The sequence below is a fragment of the Microcaecilia unicolor genome, chromosome 10 (assembly GCF_901765095.1).
Source record: "Microcaecilia unicolor chromosome 10, aMicUni1.1, whole genome shotgun sequence".
Lineage (NCBI taxonomy): Eukaryota > Metazoa > Chordata > Amphibia > Gymnophiona > Siphonopidae > Microcaecilia > Microcaecilia unicolor.
Window position 1 is genome coordinate 80,373,549 of NC_044040.1, and position 21,641 is coordinate 80,395,189.

The following is a 21,641-nucleotide window of genomic DNA, read 5'->3' on the forward strand; positions in this document are numbered from 1 at the left end:
TCTGGTATTAAAGAGGTAATTATCAAAACTGAACAGGGGGTACTTTTACCTCCTGAGTTTGCTTCAGTTTTCCAAAAGAAAATATTATTGACTGATTGAAGAATGCCTGTCCAATATACTGCAAAGAAAGAAGGAGCAGTAATAGTGTAGGAATAATATGTTTTCTATTTACCTTGCAGTGCAGAGGAGAGAGTGGAGGAAAAGGGGGGGGGGGGGGGGGGGTGAGAGAAACTGAAAGGGAGACTAGAAAAGAGACTGTGGAACTGAAAGAGAAGAGTCTATGAAGGGATGAGAGAAAGGGCTAGGACAGGGCTTCTCAAATTGGTGTGCCATTACTCTGCACCACCGGTTGCGTGCTTCATTGTGGCCGTGATAATGGGGTCATGGCCGGAAAAAGAATGCTTAGTGCTGGCTGTTTACAAAAATTAATAAATGAATTCCTTCAGTTATATCCTGCAGGAGGCAATAGTGGCAGGCCTGGCTGGAGTATTGGGCTATTTTGGCTATGAGCAGAGCTGGGTGGGTTGTGGGGGAGGGTGTGGGGGGTGGGATGTTATCCTCTAATCTATGTATGTTTCTTGGTTCCTGGTGCAGCATTTCAGCTTCCTTCCCAACTCCTGGCTCCCAAGTTAGCTTATTGGGCCATTGCTCAGTCTGCTGGATCTGTATTCCCATGTTCATAACCACTAGCACACATCTAGATATTTCACCCAGAGGCCAGTGTAATAAACCGTGCTATCTTTTAGTGTGACAGTTTACTTTTGATTTTCTCATACTAGTCTTAATCCTAATGCAGTACGGGGTTTAGCATGGAAAACTCCACAGTAAATCCATCACACTAAAGAGCAGTGCAGTCAGCATGCAAATTGCAAACAAACTCACTGAATCGAGAATTGCTCCCACAGAGTTTCCAAATTACTGAGTTCCAGGAGGGAGCTTTTAAGCCAGTCCTGGTTTTCTGAAAGTCCTATCCTGATGCATTACAGGACCTGCAGCTCTGATTTAGATGGACAGAATCAAAGACCACAAACACCACACTGTTTTGATACTGAATAATTTCTATTTCAGGATGCCTGTGGTTTATACTATAGTTAGTTAATATTGGTAATCTCTTCTCTTTGCCCGTCCCCCAGTAGGGTAGTTGAGAGCACCATCTCTGTTTGGACTGCACCTCTTTTATTTACTTCCTTTTCCTACTTATGATGTACCTTCATTTCACCCTTTCTCCATCTCTGGATTATAATAACCTCTCAGAATGGATTTCTGAATGGGCAGTATATCAAATATTAATGAAACTTGGATGTAAGCTCATAAACCGGACTGGCAGAAAACTCTTCCTCCTTGACCTGGGTAACTTGACAGCTCTGTCCCAATGTAAAAAAAATATATTAAAAAAAAATCTGGATTTTGGTGTTATTTTTTTAACTTTCCTTTTAGTGCAGGTTATTTACCTCAGGATGAAGTTAAGATCCTACATAGAAGCAATAGGGCCATCTGAGCAAGGACACCGCTGGCCTGGACACCCCTGCCTTGGGCACCAGGCAAAAGGTGGCTCTGGACCATAGAACCTTCAATGTAGCTAGACCCTGCTGGACCAATAAGACTTACCTGGTCCCGGGAAGCGTCCAGTGGCATCCTGTCACCGTCTTGAAAAAAGGCAGGGCCCTTAGCAGTGCATCAGAAATAATAAGAGAGATTTTTAAAAAGAGAGCAGAAGGAGTATGATGGGGGGGGGGGGGGGGGGGGGGGGGGGGGGGGGGAGAAGAGGAGAAAGAGAGAGGAGAAAAAAAGATAAGGAGAAGTGAGAGAAATGGGAAAGGACAGAGATTGAGGTATTATGCAGGGGAGCAAAACTGGTGAGGAGCAGGGGGAGGGGGAGGAAGACTGTTGGCTGGTGTGGTGTGGATGGACCAGACTAGAGGTAGAAAAAAAGAATTTTGTATGGGATGACAAAAGCCTGGTGGAGATGAGCTGAAGTTGTTGGAAAAAAGACACCTGAAGAGCTTTGAGTGCTTCCTTAGCTCTTATTTTGACCACAGGATTCTCATGTCTCTGCACAGTACTTGCTCTGCTCTGGTTGTTTAATACAACCTGGCCAGTTGTCCCCATGATCCACCATGGCTGGGAGGGCAAGATATTTTGAATAAAGAATCCCCATTCATTCTGAAAAGTTAGCTCCTATAATTTGATGTTCATGTTATGCATGTGGAATCAGTCCCCGGACATTCTCAGCCTTCTTGAATGCCCTTTTCTCTGCCAAGGAAAGACCGATAATGCAATGTTCAAAGTAGGTAACAAATATGAACATGGTTACCGAGTAAGTACTTTTACCCACATGGAAGCCATAATGTATACTAAGTGCTGAGTTAGAATGCCGTGCTAAGCTCCAGCACACAACATTCTGATGCAAGAGCAGTAAGTGTTTATTCCTAATACAGTAAACTAATATCAAGCAAATTACCACAGCATTAAAAAAATGTGCTATCAGACAAAACAGCACACACCGTTGCAGTAATATGTAGCTCTTTGTGGCACTGAGCGGGAATTGGCTCATGCATTGACAGGAAGGAAGATATATTAAAAAACCAGGCTGAACTCCCAGGACTTCCCCTTCCAACCCACCCTGCAAAAGTTCCCTGGTGGTCCAATGGGGCTAAGATCCTAACCCTTCCAACAATCCTGACTCTTTCTCCCTACATTCTGGATCTCCCCTTCCCCAATCCCACAAAAAAATCCCTAGTATTTCATGGCATCCCCATCCCAAAGATGTCTCTGGTAGCCTGTCGCTCATGGTTCCCCCACCTACTCCTTACCCAACTCCACCAAAAATAGGCTGGGGGCCCAAGTGGACCACAAAACACCCTCCCTAGAACCTCCCGAGCCCACATGAAGAGTAGGGAAGCATGAGTGAGGCCCACTTATCCTGCTTCCTTTCTACTATCTTGGAAAATGGCAGCACTTGATCCCATGAAGTGTGATGTACCATGTGAGGTCAGCTTTCCAACTAAAGGAGTCATTTGCCTTACTTGGCATACTGACTGTGGAGTCTGCCAAATATGAAATGATTATTTCCATAGCTTCCCACAGATCAATCCAGAGACTTATGGGTTATCTCCCTCTACCAGCAGGTGGCGATAGAGAGAAGTTCAGAGGTTTACTATATGTGGTCATGTGCAGTCACCTTAACTTCAGTATTCTCTCTATCTAGCAGGTGGATGGTCATATCTGTGCAGCTCTGGATTGATTGGCTCCTGGCCTGGTCCCCTGGGTCTAGTCGAGATTCTGGGGTCTGAGGTGTCCTGGTCCTGGGACTTGGGTGCACACCTGGTGGTGCCAGGTCCCTCCCTTCCTCCCCCATCAACCTCTCCTCTCTGCCTGACTAGGGTTTGTGGTTCTCCTGACTTTAAAAGGAGTCTGAGGTTTCTTTTGCTCCGGAATCCTCACCTGCATTTAAAATTTAAAAAATAAGTGCCTCTTGAGCACTGTTTAAAAAAAAAAAAAAAAAGTCCTCAGTCTGATTTGTCCAGCGCGGCAAGCTCATGCCAGTTTGCAGTACTGGTTGAATGGTGTGAGGACCAACTTGGCATGTGACAGTGATTCCCAAGGGGATGAGTAGTCATTATCCTATCTGTGCCCATGGGGCAGAGCAAAAGCAGCTCCCAGTGTGGGAGCCACTGGGCTGCTGCAGTTTCCACTGCTGGAGATCCACTGTACAGCCCAACTCCATGGAGCGGTGTGCTCCTTCCCTCCCGGCTCATTTTGGTGGGCACAGGGCAGTTGTTTTCTTGGGTGTGCATGCGCGCTTGAGGGCTCCATCTTTCTTGCCGGTCCACATGGCAATGCTGACGCCCCGGCATTCCCCTGGGGCCTGATTTGCTTATAATTCATAAATGTGACTGGGGAACTGGGGTGGATCACTCCCAGTTTCTTCATATTTGGTATTTAAGGGCTTCTGAGAAAGGAGACCTGGGGCGGTTTGCAGACTCCTGTGGGAGTCCTCAGGTCTCTCACAGCTTTGATTCTCCCGCATCTTTCCAGGGGCGAGGTCGGAGACCCATTAGACCCCTGCAGCTGTTCTGTGGCAGTGAGAGCCTTAAGCTGCAGCTTGGAAAGTACTGACTATCTGAAAGTCTTCTGGTAGAGATGCCTGTGCTTCACTAGGTGATTTACACGAAGAATATTTCTGGACCCTCCTTAAGGAGGTTCAGGGTGTGTGTACATCATTAATGGAGGGAAGAAAGGGATCAAGATTAGGGATCATACTCTAGGTTTGTCTCTCTTTCCCTTTTCCCCTTTCTCAGAGCATGGCAGTACAGTTTGTTTAGTTAGTCAGGCTTAGGGCTGTTGACTCAATGTTTCTGTGAGAAATGTTACATTTTGAGGCTAGTGCAGGCCTCTCAGGTTTCTCTTGGTTTCCATGGTAATCCTGCACCCTGTGTGCTGCTCTGGTGGCTTTTGCTATATATGTGTACTGTTTACATCAAACTAGTTTTATTCATGAGGGTGGCTGGCCTTTCAGCCTGAATGTTATAGGTTCAAGGCTGGTTTTATCCATCCTATTAGAAACTGTGGGCTCAACTAGGTTTCCAGAGGGGCATATTTTATTTCATTCTCTCTTACTGCTTGCCTGGCCAAGCAGTTCTTGCATGACTGGAACAGTTATCAGTATCAGAGCTGCCAAGGGGTCCCAATTTTTGAGAGGGAGATTTTAGTACACGCCCAGCCCCGCCCACTCCAAATTGGCTCCACCCACTATACATGGCCCCGCCCTCTGACACACCTCAATCCCACAGTCATTTCAGAAAATATTTTATTTAATAGCCTAATACCCTTTTCAATTAGCTTTCAGAGGCCAGAATCTCCTGCCTCAGGTCAGGACAGTAGAATGCTGTTATGGTATCCTCTCCTGACCTGAGGAAAGAAGTGCTGGTCTCTGAAGGCTAATCAAAAATGTTTTAAAATCAATGAAGGTATCACCTTATTTTCTATTTTGTGTTTTATTTGCATTTATTAACCTTAACTAACACAACTACCACATTACTTTATCCTAAATTAAAAATAAAATTATTTTCTGTACCTTTGCTGTCTGGCCATTTATTTTTTCTAATTGTGTTGGTCCCAGTCTCTTGATTCTGCTTTCCTTTGTCTAACTGTCTTGCCAGGGTTTCCTGTCCATTTGTCATTTTCTCTCCTTTTTCTGTTTTCTTCAATTTATTTTTCTGTCTCTCTCTCTCTGTCAAGATTTAATTCATTTGTACTATCCATTTTTTAATTTCCCTTTTTTTTTACTTTATGGCTTTTCATCTTTTCTTCACTTTTGTTCTCCCCATGCCCCTTACAATTATTCTCCAGTCTTCACTAACTGTATCCTCTCCCCCTTTCCATCCAGCATCTCTCCTCTTTCTCTTCCCATCCTTCCAGTGTCTCCCCACCTCTTTCTCTCTGCATCCTTCCATCCAGCATCTTCTCTTTCTTTCCCTATCCTTCCATCCAGCACCTTCCCTCTTTCTGTCCCCTACTTCTAGCATTTTTTCTCTTTCTCTCCCTCCTTTCATCCAGCATTAATCCTCTTTCTCTCTCCATCTGACCAGCCAGGGTCCCCCCCTTGCTCCCCTTCCTTCTCTTCAACAGCTTGTCTCTCCCCTGCCCTTTTCCATGTCCCCTCTTTCTCCCACCATCTTCCATTCATCTCTCTCTCGCTCTCTATCCCTCTTCTATCCAGCATCACCACTCTTCTTTCTTTCCATCCAGCATGTCCCCTTTCTCTTTCTCTCTCCCATCCAACATCTCCCCTCTCTCTCCATCTTCTGTCCAGTGTCTCCCTCCTTTCATCCATCTCCTCTCTCTTCCTCCTTTCATCCAGTGTCTCCCCTTTTTCTGTCCCCATCCAATATCTTTGATCTCTCTCTTCCCTCCATGCAACATACACACCGACACACTCTTTCTTCCTCCTTCCCTTCTAAACAAAATCTTTTTTTCTATTCTCCACCCCAGCACTTTTTGTTTCCCTGTACCTTAGTTCCCCAGGCACTCAAGCGGCTGCTATCTCCTGGGTTCAGCCAGGGAGCTCAGCTGCATCCCTTCTACATGCTGCCACTGTGACCAGCCTCAGCAAAAGAAGAAAATGAAGCACGGGGCCTCAGCAGCCTTCAGGTATGTGCTGTCGGTCTGCCGGTCCTCTGCCCTGGAACAGGAAATTGATGTCAGTGGGGGCAAAGGACGGCAGAGCCGACAGCGCATGCCTGAAGGCTGCTGCGGCCCCACGCTTCATTTTCTTCTTTTGCTGAGGCTGCTCACAGAGATGCAGCGGAGGATCATCTCAGCAATAGGAGCCAACTTTTCAAAATGATTAGGGGTGCTGAATTTTTTTTTTTACAGGTGGTGCAGTCCCCCCCTCCCTTGTCCCCCCTCCCTCTCCCTTTGAGTTCCAGGCCCCCTCCCTCCCTTCCTTCGAGTTCCAGGCCCCCCTACCTCCCCTCTCTCTCTCCCCTTTCTCTCGCCCTCCCTCCGAGTTCCAGGGTCTCCCAGGGTCCCCCTCCATCCCTCCCTCTGAGTTCCAGGGTTCCCTCCCTCCCTCCCTCTGAGTTCCACAGTGCCCCCCTCCATCCCTCTGAGTTCCAGGGTTCCCCCTCTCTCCCTCCCTCTGAGTTCCAGGGTCCCCCCTCCCAGTTCCAGGGTCTCCCCCCTCCCAGTTCTAGGGTCCCCTCCCTCCCAGTTCCACAGGGTCCCCCCCTGAGTTCCACAGGGGGTTCCCCTCCCTCCGAGTTCCAGGGTCCCCCTCCCTCTGAGTTCCAGGGTCCTCCTTCCCTCCGAGTTCCAGGGTCGTCATCCCTCCCTCCCTCCCTTCGAGTTCCAGGCCCCCTCCCTCCGAATTTTAAAAGCCATCTTGACTTACCTCGTCGGGGTTACGGCGGCCGGCAACAGCGGTAAAAAGCGTGCAGGCTCGGCCCTTAGTTCAGTTTTCCCTTCCCTCTCAGCTCTGGTCCCGCCCTCATTTCCTGTTTCTGCAAGGGCAGGACCAGAGCTGAGAGAGAGAGAAGGGAAAACTGAACTAATGGCCGAGCCTGCATGCTTTTTACTGCTGCTGCCGGCCGCCGTAACCCCAATGAGGTAAGTCAAGATGACTTAAAATTCGAAGGAAGGGAGGGAGGGAGGAAGGGAGGGATGACGACTCTGGAATTCGGAGGCGCCTATGATCTCAGCGGGAGATTTTCCTGCTTTGGCGGGAGTGCGGGAGATGACCTGCCAAAGCGGGAGTCTCCCACTGAATGTGGGAGACTTGTTAGGTCTGCAGTACTCTACTGTACTAAAGATTGCCCTTCTTTCTCTCTTTGCACACTGATACTGGCCATACCTTTGCATACTAGCCTCAGCTATCCTGGTATCTGCAGCGTACCTGGTACCTCTAATTGCTTCTATGGCATTTTTGGGATCTTTTCATGGCATAGGGTACCTAAATTTCATGAGGAGTGGTCCAGGAACTAATTCAGTGTAGAGGTAGCTTAATAGTTGTTGCAATCAGCTGAGAGTAAGCACAGAGCTCTAGGGGTGCTACTTCATGATTCACTGCAGCTTGCTATCTGTAGTGCGCAATGGTGCAACAGCTATATTCTGCTACGCCATCTGGCTCTGGTTCTCAGCCGCACTTGTTAGCTCCAATGCGCAGCAGTTATAGTGCACAGTCACACCAGCCAATTCTTGTCCCTATCTGCAAGAAGTTAGTGCTGGCTTAGGCATCAGACCACTTAGGCATCAGACTTCCAAGTCACATTTGGCAACCTTCCTTTTGGAAGTAATCTTGGGACTGGAGAAGATCTAGGGCAGTTGTGTAAAGACCTGAGTGACTTCCAAGTCTCGGAGATTGCCAGGGGATGAGTATAAGGATGATTTTTAGATCTCTTGGTTTTGTCGTAGGTTTTGTGGGGCCAGGAAAACCACTTTCAGGGTTTCCACTTCCACTACGACATGGCAGCTTTCCTTTGTGAGGATGGATTGCAGGTTCATCCATACCTCATGACTGGCTGATTTGTGGCTCTCTCTATCAAAGACTCTGCAGATTTCATCCAAGATACCTACTCATCTTTAGTCCTTAGGACTGGTAATCAGCATCACCAAGAGCCAGTTGTTTCCAGCACAAATCTTGGCTTATTGGGGAGTGCTGTCCCATATAGGCTTGGGAAGTCCTTTCTTCCTTTTGCTGCTCAGCAACAGGTGCCAACCCAAGTCAGGGTTTACTTTCCCTACCATGTCCAGGATATAGGAATAGGTTCAAGTTATGGGCACAAGGTTCTCTTACTTGGACATTCCCCCATGGGCCTGATTCTGTATCAAACCACTTCAGGGGTTCTTTCTCTGCTTTGGTACCCATCTCTATGGCTCCCTTCAAGCCAACTTAGTTTCAATGGGTGATTTCAACACAGCTTTCCGCTGATATTTCAGAAGTTCTCTCTCCCTGGAGGTGGCGCTTGTAGGCTGCTAGGGTGTGCTGTAGCTGGTGGCAACAGATTTCGGATCCCTTCCAGAAGGCAGACAGTCGACCGCCTCCTCACTTGCCAGGTGTAGAGTTGAGGCCGGCTTAGTTGCCAGTTTTCTTCTGTGATTTGTTTTGGGCGTCAAATAAGCAGACGTTTTTGGCGGTCACAGCCTGTTGTTTGATGTAGTTGCACTGCTGGGTGGTGAATACAGCTTCTAATGACGGCTGGTTCAGCTCCCTTTTCAGGGCAAGCTATTGTTTGAGGACTCCATGCAGTTGATGGAAGATCTGGGTGACTTACAGACTCAGCGTCTTCCTGAGGACATGTCTACAAGTTCTTTTCAGTCGGGTCAGGCTCATCCTTCTTTTTACAACACCAGGACTATCATCTGGGGCAGCCTAGTTTTCTTTAGCAATCCAGTCCAGGCAGGTTCTCAGAACTCCCGACTTCATCTGTTTGAGATCCTCTGGATTTCTACTGGTGACGGGGCGCACAGTCCAGTCTTTTCTGCATACGGTGGTTTCTGCCTTCCATCCCATTCCACCTTTTTCTTTTCCTGCTTCTTGGATGTTCACCATATACTCCTATACTATTTGGAAGTGACCGGCGAGTTCCGTTGGTCAACTCTTTGCTTCTTCCTTTGTTCGGGACCGTAGGAAGGTAATGCCCTTTCCAAAGCCACGCTGGCTTGCCATTTTTAGATTGGCAGATGTGGGCATAGCAGTTTTGATGTCAGGAGGAGCAGACCTTTTGTAGAATAGGCGTCAGTGTGAAGCTGAAGAGCTGTTCTGCATAAGCGCCATTTTATTCAAAATCCTTTTAGGGGAGCAGCTGCTCCCCTTGCACCCCGCCTAGCTATGCCTCGACAATACTGAAGTTAAGGTGACTGCAGATGACCACATATAGTAAACTTCTGAAGTTCTCTTTATCTTCACCTGCTGGTAGAGGGACATAATCCACAAGTCTCTGGATTGATCTGTTGGGACTAATGGAAAGAAAATTATCAAGTAAGGACTCATTTTACCTTGGCAGACTGACCTTGAATGATATATCCTGATATGTGGGGGCAGGAGTAAATGGGCATCACCTCCCAACACTGGAGGTGGGCTTGGGGGGAATCCAGGACGGTTACATACAGGCTTATTTTCGAAAGAGAAGTGTGCCCATCTTTCGACACATATCGGGAGATGGGCATCCTTCTCCCAGGGTCGCCCAAATCGGTATAATTGAAAGCCGATTTTGGGCATCCTCAACTGCTTTCCATCATGGGGATGACCAAAGTTCACAGGGGCGTGTCAGAAGCATAGCGAAGGCGGGACTGGGGCATGCTTAACACATGGGCGTGCTTGGCCGATAATGGAAAACAGAGGGTCGTCCCTGATGAACACTTGGCCGACTTTACTTGGTCCTTTTTTTTTTTACGACCAAGCCACAAAAATGTGCCTTAAATGACCAGATAACCACCGGAGGGAATCGGGGATGAACTCCCCCTATTCCCCCAGTGGTCACTAACCCTTTCCCACCCTAAAAAAAAAATAAATAAATATTTTTTCCAGCCTCTATGCCAGCCTCAAATATCATACCCAGCTCCATGACAGCAGTATGCAGGTCCCTGGAGCAGTTTTAGTGGGTACTGCAGTACACTTCAGGCAGGCGGACCCAGGCCCATCCCCCCCCTACCTGTTGTACTTGTGGTGGTAAATGTGAGCCCTCCAAAACCCACCACAAACCCACTGTACCCATATCTAGGTGCCCTAAGAGCTATGGTAGTGGTGTACAGTTGTGGGGAGTGGGTTTGGGTTTTTTGGGGGATGGCTCAGCACACAAGGTAAGGAAGCTATGCATCTGGGATCTTTTTCTGAAGTCCACTGCACTGCCCCCTAGGGTGCCCGGTTGGTATCCTGGAATGGCAGGGGGACCAGTACACTACGAATGCTGGCTCCTCCCATGACCAAATGGCTTGGATTTGGTCGTTTCTGAGATGGGCGTCCTCGGTTTCCATTATCACAGAAAATCGGGGACGACCATCTCTAGGGACAATCATCTCTAAGGTCGACCTAAATGTTGAGATTTGGGTGTTCCCGACCGTATTATTGAAACGAAAGATGGACGCCCATCTTGTTTCGATAATACGGGTTTCCCCGCCCCTTTGCGGGGACGTCCTGCGAGGACATCCTCAGGAAAACTTGGGCGCCCCGTTCGATTATGCCCCTCACAGTAACATAGTAGATGACGGCAGATAACGACCTGTACGATTCGTCCAGTCTGCCCAAGATAAGCTCATAGCATAAGGTATGACATGATATCACATATGTTTACTTGATGTTGTGTTATCAAGTTATGTTATGTTATCAAGGACTTCACCAACTTTCTTAAAAAGATAAAATTCAAGGCGAGTAACAGCAAATTACAAGTAAATAAAGTATTTTATTTATTATATTTTATTTATTAGGATTTATTTACCGCCTTTTTGAAGGAATTCACTCAAGGTGGTGTACAGTAAGAATAGATCAAACATGAGCAGGAGGCAATTAGAGCAGTAAAATTATTCGAAGAATAATACAAAGTATGGCATGGTATACTACTTGCAATGACAACACAATATGTACTAGAACATTATAATTGGTAGTGAAGGGTAAGGCAAAGTTGTAACATATAGATGAGTAAGAGAGTAGGAAGAATTAGAAAGTAAGGTAATTGATTTGAAGAAGGTTGCACATGAGGTCAGAGAGATGGTTAAATATTATCTCAGCTAGGGTAGGAGTGGATAAACATGTCCCGTTGCAGTATGAGCAGCCCGAGTCAATCCTTGTGTGTGTGCGAGTGAGACTAACAAGTTAGTTACTTCTTCCGTTAAAGACTTTCACCTGCTTCATGAAGTAGAGGTAGCTTTGTGTTAAGCAGAGCCTTTCAGGCAATGCATTCCAGAGTGTGGGGGCTACTCCGGAGAAGGCTTGCTTGCATGTATCACATTGTGTAATGTCTTTTGGAGAGGGTGTAGTTAGTGAAAGTCCTTGGGAGGACCTTAGTGTCCTTGGCGGTGTGTGGAGGATCATCCTATTCTTCAGATACTTGGGGCCATTTCCTTTCAGGGCCTTGAAGATCAGACATGGAGTTTTAAATTTAGCCCTGTATTGTACTGGTAGCCAATGAAGTTTTTGCAAAAATGGTGTGATGTGGTCATGTCGCTTGCAACCTTCTATGAGTCCTGCTGCTGTATTCTGAATCAACTGGAGCTGGTGCAGGCCCTTTGTAGTCAGATCATTGTATAGTGAATTGCAGTAATCCAGTCTTGATGTTACCATGGCATGCACAACTGGGATAAGATTTACCTTCTTGATGTAAGGAGAGAGGCAGCGTAACTACTGCACATAGAAGCAGCTCTTGAAGGTTGCTTGGATTTGGGGAATCAGAGTAAATGTTGAATCTAACTGTATTCCAAGGTTCCTGACTTGTTGATTTGAGGGGGAGTTCTTACGTCCCAAAAAGGATTTTGATGTCAGGTATGTATCCACTTGTGTTAGGGACCCAGAAAAGCTCGGTTTTACTTGGGTTCAGGCAAAGTTTGTTGTGTTTCGCCCATTCTTGAATTGATGTTAGACAAGTGATCAGTATATTCAAGGCTGTAGGTAAGTCAGGTTCAATGGGAATGAGTAGCTGCACATCGTCCGCATAGATGTAGAACTGTACAAATATTACAGAGGTTACAAAACATTAAGACAGATAAAATTATATCCCACTTGTCCTAGTATATAGATAAGTTTTTAAAGCCATTTTCAGCACACAGACTGTAGAAGTCTGCCCGGCACTGGCCTTGTTCTCTACCTACTAAAGCTGAATCTGTCCAGCCATGATCAGGGCTTAGACCATAGAAGTCTGCCAGTATTGGCTTTGCTTCCCAATTACTGGTGTTACCATCTAATCATTGCTAAGCTTGTTTGGTTCCATGCCTTCTGGAGGATTCTGGGGGGGGGGGGGGGGGGGGGGGGGGGGGAGCACACACGTATGGTTCCAGGGAAGTTTTAATGCAGTTGTTCCACTAGGGTGGTTTCAGTTCTAGAGATCACTTGGGCCATGAGGGTTCTTAGGTAATCTGAAGTGAAATGTCGTACTTCACCTCATGATCCCCTTGTTCCTATATTGCATCTTTATGCTAGTCTGAGCTGGTGTGAAAGTCAGCGCTCCTGAACTGGGCGTAATATTAGCATCAGAAAATCAGGAGTAAACCACTGCACTGAATGGCAATACAACTTACTGCATCAGCCCCTGATATTACACAATGTTCAGAAACCCATTGAACATATACCCACATGAAGGAGTTAATTCTATAAAGTAATTTCTGCATGTATATGGCCACATACTCATATAAAAGAACTCTTATATATTGTAAGTTTTATCAAACAAGGACTGTCCCTTATGTGTTCTGTGTACAGCACTGCATACTTCTCGTAGCACTATAATAATAAATAGTAGTAGTAGTGGTACTGACTGCCTAAAAGTATGCACTTTGGCATGAAGTTGAGTGCTTTGCTGGTGAGTGTGCACATGGGTGGAGTTTGGGTGGCATGTGGGTGGTTATGTGCACATATATGTATAGATTATAAAATGCTGTAATTAACTTGCAAAATATAGACATGACATGTACACTAGCTCTAGGGCTGATGTAAATGTTTGCATCTGCAGTGTAGGCATGGATTAGCTCAGTCACCTAACCCACAGCTTCTCAACCCAGTCCTCGAGGCACATTCAGAGGGGCATAATCGAACGTGAACGCCCATCTCCATGGGCGGCTATCTCCGAGGACAGATACGCGAAGGGGCGGGACAGACCATATTTTTGAAAAAGATGGATGTCCATCTTTTGTTTAGATAATACGGTTGGTGCCGGGCAAATGCATCGGATTTGGGTGGATTTGAGCTGGGCGGTTTCGGTTTTCAGCGATAATGGAAACCGAAGGCACCCAGCTCAAAAACGAACACATCCAAGGCATTTGGTTGTGGGAGGGACCAGGATTCGTAGTGCACTGGTCCCCCTCACATGCCAGGACACCAACCGGGCATCCTAGGGGGCACTTGTAAAAAAAAAAAAAAAAAAATTAAAATACCTCCCAGGTCCATAGCTCCCTTACCTTGGGTGCTGAGCCCCCCAAATCCCCCCGAAAACCCAGTGCCCACAACTCTACACCATTACCATAGCACTTATGGGTGAAGGGGGCCACCTAGATGTGGGTACAGTGGGTTTTGGGGAAGGGGTTGGAGGGCTCCCATTTACCAGCACAAGTGTAACAGGTAGGGGGGGATGGGCCTGGGTCCACCTGCCTGAAGTCCACTGCACCACTAACAACTGCTTCAGGGACCTGCATACTGCTGTGATGGAGCTGGGTATGACATTTGAGGCTGGCATACAGGCTGGAAAAAAAAGGTTTTAAAGTTCTTTTTTTTTGGTGGGAGGGGGTTAGTGATCACTGGGGGAGTCAGGGGAGGTCATCCCCGATTCCCTCGGGTGGTCATCTGGACAGTTGGGGCACTTTTTGTGGACTTGTTCGTGAAAAAAAAGGGTCCAAAAAAAGCGGCCCAAATTCTCGCTTCTGCCGCCCTTCTTTTTTCCATTATTGGCTGAGCACGCCCATCTCTCCTCAGCCGATAAACACGCCCCAGTCCCACCTTCACCACGCCTACGACACGCCCCAATCAACTTTGTTTGTTCCCGTGACAGACTGCAGTTGGAGGCACCCAAAATCAGTTTTTGATTATACCGATTTGGGTGCCCACGGGAGAAAGGCACCCATCTCCCGATTTGGGTCGAAATATGGGCGTCTTTCTCTTTCGAAAATAAGCTGGCTAGTCTCATCAGGTTTTCAGGATATCCACAATGAATATGCATGAGATAGATTTCTATGCCAAAGAGGCAGTACATGCAAATCTATCTCATACATATTTATTGTATATATACTGAAAATCTGATGGGGCTAGTTGTGCCTCAAGACTGGGTTGAGAAGCACTGAGTTAGGTGACTCTACTAGTATTTTGTAAAGAAAAGAAAGTGGCTATATATATATATATATATATTTTTTTTTTAAAATAAAATAGTGCCTAGATAGGCACTTCTGTAGATGCCTACCTATGGCACCATATCATAATATCACCCTCCACATATGTAGAAAAGGTCTATCTTTATGTGTCCCATGAGAAACGCATTTTAATAGTGTTTCTTGTTCATTTTCAGTTAAAGTTTTTTAAGAGGCAAGTTTTAGTGGGATATTTAAAGAAATTAATCAGGCATTAATATCTTGAAAAGGCCGCACAAATATGACTTTTGGAGAGAACAACGTGACCAACACACTCATGTAGCAAACTATGAATGGAAGAGGGTTTCTTGACACAGTTCTTGGGACGTACCCAGCCAGTCTGATTTTCAGGATATCCACGATGAATATGCATGATGAGATATGTTTGCATGTGTAAATCCACTTTTCATGCAGGGGTTCTCCTATCAGTACCCTTCTCCACCACCGCCAACTCCAGGCTCCGCCCTTTCTGCCTCGCCTCACCCTATGCTTGGAATAAACTTCCCGAGCCCATACGCCAAGCCCCCTCCCTCCCCATCTTCAAATCCCTACTCAAAGCCCACCTCTTCACTGTAGCTTTTGGCACATAACAATTTACCTCTACCCAGGAAACCTAGACTGTCTCATTTGATTGATTGATTGACTGCATACTTGTCCATTAGATTGTAAGCTCCTTTGAGCAGGGACTGTCCTTTGTTAAAATTGTACAGCGCTGCGTGACCTTAGTAGCGCTTTAGAAATGTTAAGTAGTAGTAGGAGGAGGAGGCAGAATTTTATATTGGGCCTCCCAGTGTCTCCAGTATTTTTCAAAATCAATAACCAGGCAGCACAAATATGGTGTGGGTCTCACAGAAAAATAAATGTTACTTGTAAGGTAAAGAAGGTAATTTACATCTTCCATCTGACTTCTTCAATTTGCGTTCCAACATAACTATTTACAGTCTTAAACATCAGCATCCAAATCTCACTCTAGCCTTCCTTAGCAATGATTCATACAGTTGTGTATGAAATTTGGTGCAGGACTCCTGACCCTTCCAGTGTTTCCCCTAAGGAATCCAGTGGACTGCTTTACTCATGACCTCAGAAAGGAAGTTGAGGTTCCTCCAACTCTTCTAAGCTCCCTCCATCTTCAGTTGATCTCTCACTCCCTAATTCCCCAGTCTTCTTGGAAGCAAGAAAATATTCTGTGACACAGGAGACCTCTACCTCACCCCTTGACAGGAAACTTCAGTTGTCCCAGTTTAATCTATGGGTTTTCTTTTCCCACTCCCTTCAAGGAACAGCAAGAATGCTCATGTAACCCGATCCTGCTATCCCAGGTTAGAAGGGGCTCGAGAGGCATTGCATGTTTTTATTACTTAACTCACTCTGGGCCCGTCAGCTCATCCACTCAGGAACCACACGGCACTCAGAGTATTAAAAGAACTGGAACATTTATTAACTCTTAACTGATGATTTCCACTGCATTGATCTTCATAAAAGTCAATTATACTTTATATTGCTTTCCAGGTGATCATAAGCAATAATACATATCTGGGCTAATACACATTCTTAACCCTCAAGCCTATCCTGCAGCTCAGTCAGAACCCAGCGCGGATTTCACACTCCTGGTGTACTTCAATACCATCCGGGCTGGACTTCCAGTGACTGCATACTCCCTTCAGGCTGCCACCCGAAGGTCTCACTATCAGACAGGGGTAGACTACAATTTCACCTGAACCCCAGTTATGGCCTGATTCAACAATCTGCTGAGATTCTGGCTCCTATAATGGCTGATTCATTATATCAGCTTACTATCCAGATAATCAATTCACTGGTCACAATGCTGCAGGACACCCCCTTCTCTTACAATGGGTCATCTGGCAGGGGGCAATCAGTAATTCCAAAGTCCCACACCCAGAGCTGGTTTCTTATTCAAGAGGCTGAACCAGAGACAAAACCCTTCCCACAGGGTTTCTCTTATATATCCAATGAGCTCCTCCCAGGTCCTCCAGTCACTCCCCTATTGACCTGCTACCCGGGGACCCACTCTATCATGTTCTTAAACAAACTATGGGTTACATTTTTCCCCCAGTTGGATACCACTTGCCCTCAAGGGTCCAAACTCTATTCAACATGTATCAGTAATTAATATTCATTACTCTTCAGCATGGTATCAACATTTTAACTTTTGATTTCTTACAATTAAACTTTATTTAACACTAGTAAAAAAAGGCCTGTTTCTGACACAATTGAAATGGGCGCTAGCAAGGTTTTCCTCAGAGTGTGTATGTTTGAGAGAATGTGTGTGACTGTGTGAGAGAGAGAGAGTGAATCTGCGAGTGTGTGTGTGTGACAGAGAGTGAGACTGGGTGCGAGTGTGTCTGTGAGAGAGAGTGTGTGTGCTTGAGCCCCCCCTTCCTCTGTGTTCCAGGGTCGTCGTTCCCCCTCCCTCTCTCCCTCCGAGTTCCAGGGTCGTCCCCCTGTTTTTTTTTAAAGTTTTTGTACAGGTGGTGCATTCCCCCCCTCCTCCCCTCTCGTCCCCTCCTCCAAGTTCCAGACCCTCCTCCCTCTGAGTTCCAGACCCCCCTCCCTCCCCCTCCTCCTCCAAATTCCAGACCCCCTCCGAGTTCCAGACCCCTCCCCCTCTCTGAGTTCCAGACCCCACCTCCCTGCCTCCCTCCCTCCGATTTGCAGACCCCCCTCCCTCTCTCCGAGTTCCAGACCTCACCTCCCTGCCTCCCTCCCCCCGATTTGCAGACCCCCTTCCTCCGATTTCCCGACCCCCCCTCAGAGTTCCTGACACCCCCCTCGGAGTTCCTGACCTCCCTTCGGAGTTCCTGACCCCTGGACCCCCCTGCCACGACCCTCTCAAGCCCCCCTTCCCGCCGCCAACGCTCGGGGCTTCGGAGCCCATCTGTGAAGAAAGTTACAGACACAGGCAGGCAGACGCATAGAACGTTGGGGGTGAGAATTATATAGGACGCATCATAATGGGTCTAGTGACATCAGCTAGGGCTTCGGAGCCCATCTGTGAAGAAAGTTACGGGCACAGGCAGGCAGATGCATAGAATGTTGGAGGTGAGAATTATTACATCCATCTTAAATACTAAAGAATAACACTACACACGATCCTTACAACACCGAAACCTTATTACATGACAAACAATACGACCCTAAACCTTATGTCAAACAGGATCTCTCTATAGTCATTGACCCAATTTAGATTACAAACCAATTTATTACTCAGGAACCTTCATGTAACACCATAATCTATTCTTCTTTACCATATTTGTACGCACATGGTATATATATATATACCATGACCTATTCCATATATGCTATGTTCCATGTATGTTACCATGTACGTTTGCACCTTAATGCAATACCATTTGTAATTCTGCTACCCGGAAATGGCAACAGCCATTACGGCAATGTAAGCCACATTGAGCCTGCAAATTGGTGGGAAAATGTGGGATACAAATGCTACAAATAATAATAATTATCTTAAGATGGCGACCTGATCGGATGCCGAGACGGGAGCTCTGCTGAAAATCGCTGGGATCTATCGGAGATCATGATCAGAGCAACCCGCAACACACGAGGAGGTGGAATACCTCCACCGGACGAGATCGCACACCCGGTGGGATCACAAGACGGAGCAGGACCGCACGAGACCAAGGCCGAAACTCACCTCGGAGGCCTAGGGTGCGAAGAGACCGGAAGAGCCGTTGAACACCGGAGAGCGTCCTGCCCGATCGACCTGAACTAGTCAAGAATAAACCGGGAAAACAATAGAGCGGATCCCTGAAACGGCGCGACTGCCCCCTTGCACGCAGCTAGTAGATACTGCTGGCGCCTGAGTGGACCGGGGAACGCTGCTTCGGACGGTCGCCCGACAGGAGCACTTATGAACTCCTGAAACGGTGCGAAGCTGCGCCTGCCCCTTCGCATGCCGACCGCTGCTGGCTCATACGGCTTATCCTGTTGAGCCGACCGAGGTGCGTTGCTGCGGATGATCGCCCTGATCGGAGGCATCCACGGAGTCCCAAGTGGAAACGCAGCCAAAATCGAGCCGATTGCAGTGCGAGCTACGATCCAGGACTGGCCACACGACTGCACCCTGGACTTGCAGTGGAGAAAGAGGAATCTAAAGAAAGGGACTCCCAGCTCAAAGTCCTGCGCACGGACAAACAACGAGGTTAGTGGAAAACTAACTACTAACTTCAGAACTGGTGCGCAGACCTGCCCACCGATCGTCACAAGACTGCAGTGCACCCCCAGCGGGCAGGGACCACCCGAGACTGCCCAGGAACCGAGGTGAACCGCAAGCATTGACCCACCACTTGGCCGACGAACACCCTGGTCGGGCTATGACCAGGTATACCGGACTCACCAAATGCTCTGCTTGCTTTATTTGCTCCCAACTGCATGCACCGCTTAGATTATCTTAACTGCATGCACAGCTCACAGCTACGACCTAAAAGTCTTTTACTCTGCCTTCCTTTGCTCTAAATAGAAAGCAAATAAACTGACTCGCCTAAATAGCACTGTACTCTACACTGTTTGAATGTAAATGCATTGAATTCCTCATAACTTGTTGCTTATACCACTAGTAGTTCAAATTTAAATGCAATTATCCCACTTTGCTTGTTCTAATATGCTTTAATTTTAAATGCAAGCTTACTTTCATGTAATGCTTATTATTACGCTGAACTGTAAACGCAAGCTCTGCTTTGATATGACTAATAGCCAAACATGATTAGCATGAATTGTTGCTAAGCCTAGATGTAACAGCAGGCCCTGATTTGCTCAACTGTAAACCAGCAAACCAATTGTAATAGCGCCTCAAACACTGACATGATTACCTGCACAACAATCCTAACCATCTACGGTCTCACCCTAATTACACACGGAAACACAACCTACGACCCAGACAACAACAAACCCATAACTCACAAATCATACATCACTAACATACACAAAATGTCCACCCCAAAGAACATACATAACGACCCAACCACAACACACCAATTCTGTGTACAACCTATCAACAGCTTACCAGACCAAAGACTCAACAACCACCCAAAAGGAAAACACTCCACATACGAAAACCGCCAACAAACAGAGAAACAAAAAAACAACAATAACAAATTTAACCAACGAGGAAACAGACATCTAATAAAAATAAACACATCGAACTCCCCAACGGAACCATACCGCGCAATCCAACTAGGATACATCAACGCAAGATCAGCAGTAAGTAACTCAGTAGATATACTAGACTGGATCACCACAGAAAATCTAGACCTCCTATTCATTACAGAAACCTGGTTCCACAGCTCTACAGACCCAGCCATCTTAGAAACATGCCCACCAGAATACAAAATCACCCACTGGACAAGAAATGGAAAAAGAGGCGGCGGAATAGGCATTATTTACAAATCCGAATTTACCATCACAACCACCGGTGAATCCACCTCACCACAACTTGAAATTGCCTCGACTAGAATTAGTCACCCAATCCTACAAGGACACCTCAACGTAATCCTATTCTATAGACCACCAGGTAAATGGCAAGACGCCCAAACACAACTCATGGACTTCATCTCAAATACATGTGTCCTTGCCTCAAACATCCTCATAATAGGAGATATCAACTTACACCTTGAAGACGACACCTTAACAGGCACACGAGAATGCAAAGAATTCCTAAAACTTTGGGATCTACACGCACCTAACACTCAACCAACACACAAAAAAGGACACACACTAGATATCATCACACACAAATTTGATCTAGACTCAACAATCCTACTTACAGACACAAGATGGGCACCTACACTCTGGTCAGATCACCATAAAGCAAATGTCTCCCTTCACTGGCGAACAACAAATAAAATGCAATCAGCAAACCTGAGTGAACAACATACACCACGAGAGGAAAAATAGATCCCACAACATTTTGGCAACAGATCTATCAAAACGAATGGCCAACGGATGCAGACACCATCCAATTCCTCCAAACATGGGACGATATATGTAAAACAACATTAGACAAAATCGCCCCAATCCAAACCAGAACATCACACAGGAAAAAAACAAATTCCTGGTTTACCGAAGAACTGAAAGACCTTAAAACACAAGTCAGGAAACTAGAACGCGCTTGGTACAAAAAGAAAGATGAACAAACACTAATTGCCTGGAAACTACTTCGGAGGAAATACAAATACACCATAAAACAAACTAAACGACTACATTACAAAACAATAATTGGACCAAACTACAAAGACACACACAAACTCTTCAACCTCGTGAATAAATTGCTAGACACCACGCCAGTTACAAACAACAACAAAGATGTACCAAGTGTAGACAACCTTGCGAAATACTTCGAAGAGAAAATTATACAACTACGACTGAAAATACCCACTAGCCCTAATGAATACACCACACTCCTAGACTGTCTAGACCCAGAAGATGGAATATACCCAGCAAACAGAACTTGGACCGAATTTGAATTAACATCAGAGGACCTCATCTTTGAAACACTCAAAAGATTCGCCAAATCCTATTGCAAACTAGATATATGCCCAAACAACCTCATGAAATCAGCTCCTCAACAATTCATAATAGACCTAACGAACCATATAAACTCCATGCTACAAAACGGACTCTTCCCAAAAGAAAAAGGAAAAATTTTACTTACCCCAATACCCAAAGACACAAAAAAAAGTGCAAGCGAAATAACTAATTACAGACTAATAGCATCCATACCACTAATAACCAAAATGACCGAAGAGATCGTAACAAAACAACTCACAAACTATCTAAACAAGTTCTCCATACTGCATGACGCCCAATCAGGATTCCGATCGAATCACAGCACAGAAACAGTATTAATTACCCTGATGACTAAATTCAAACAAATGATTGCAACCGGCAACAACATACTCCTACTACAATTTGACATGTCAAGTGCCTTTGATATGGTCGACCACGAAATCCTACTACATATACTTGAATACTTTGGCATCGGAGGTAATGTCCTAAATTGGTTTAAAGGGTTCCTAACCTTGCGCTCATACCAGGTCACATCAAATTCAACTACATCTGCAGCA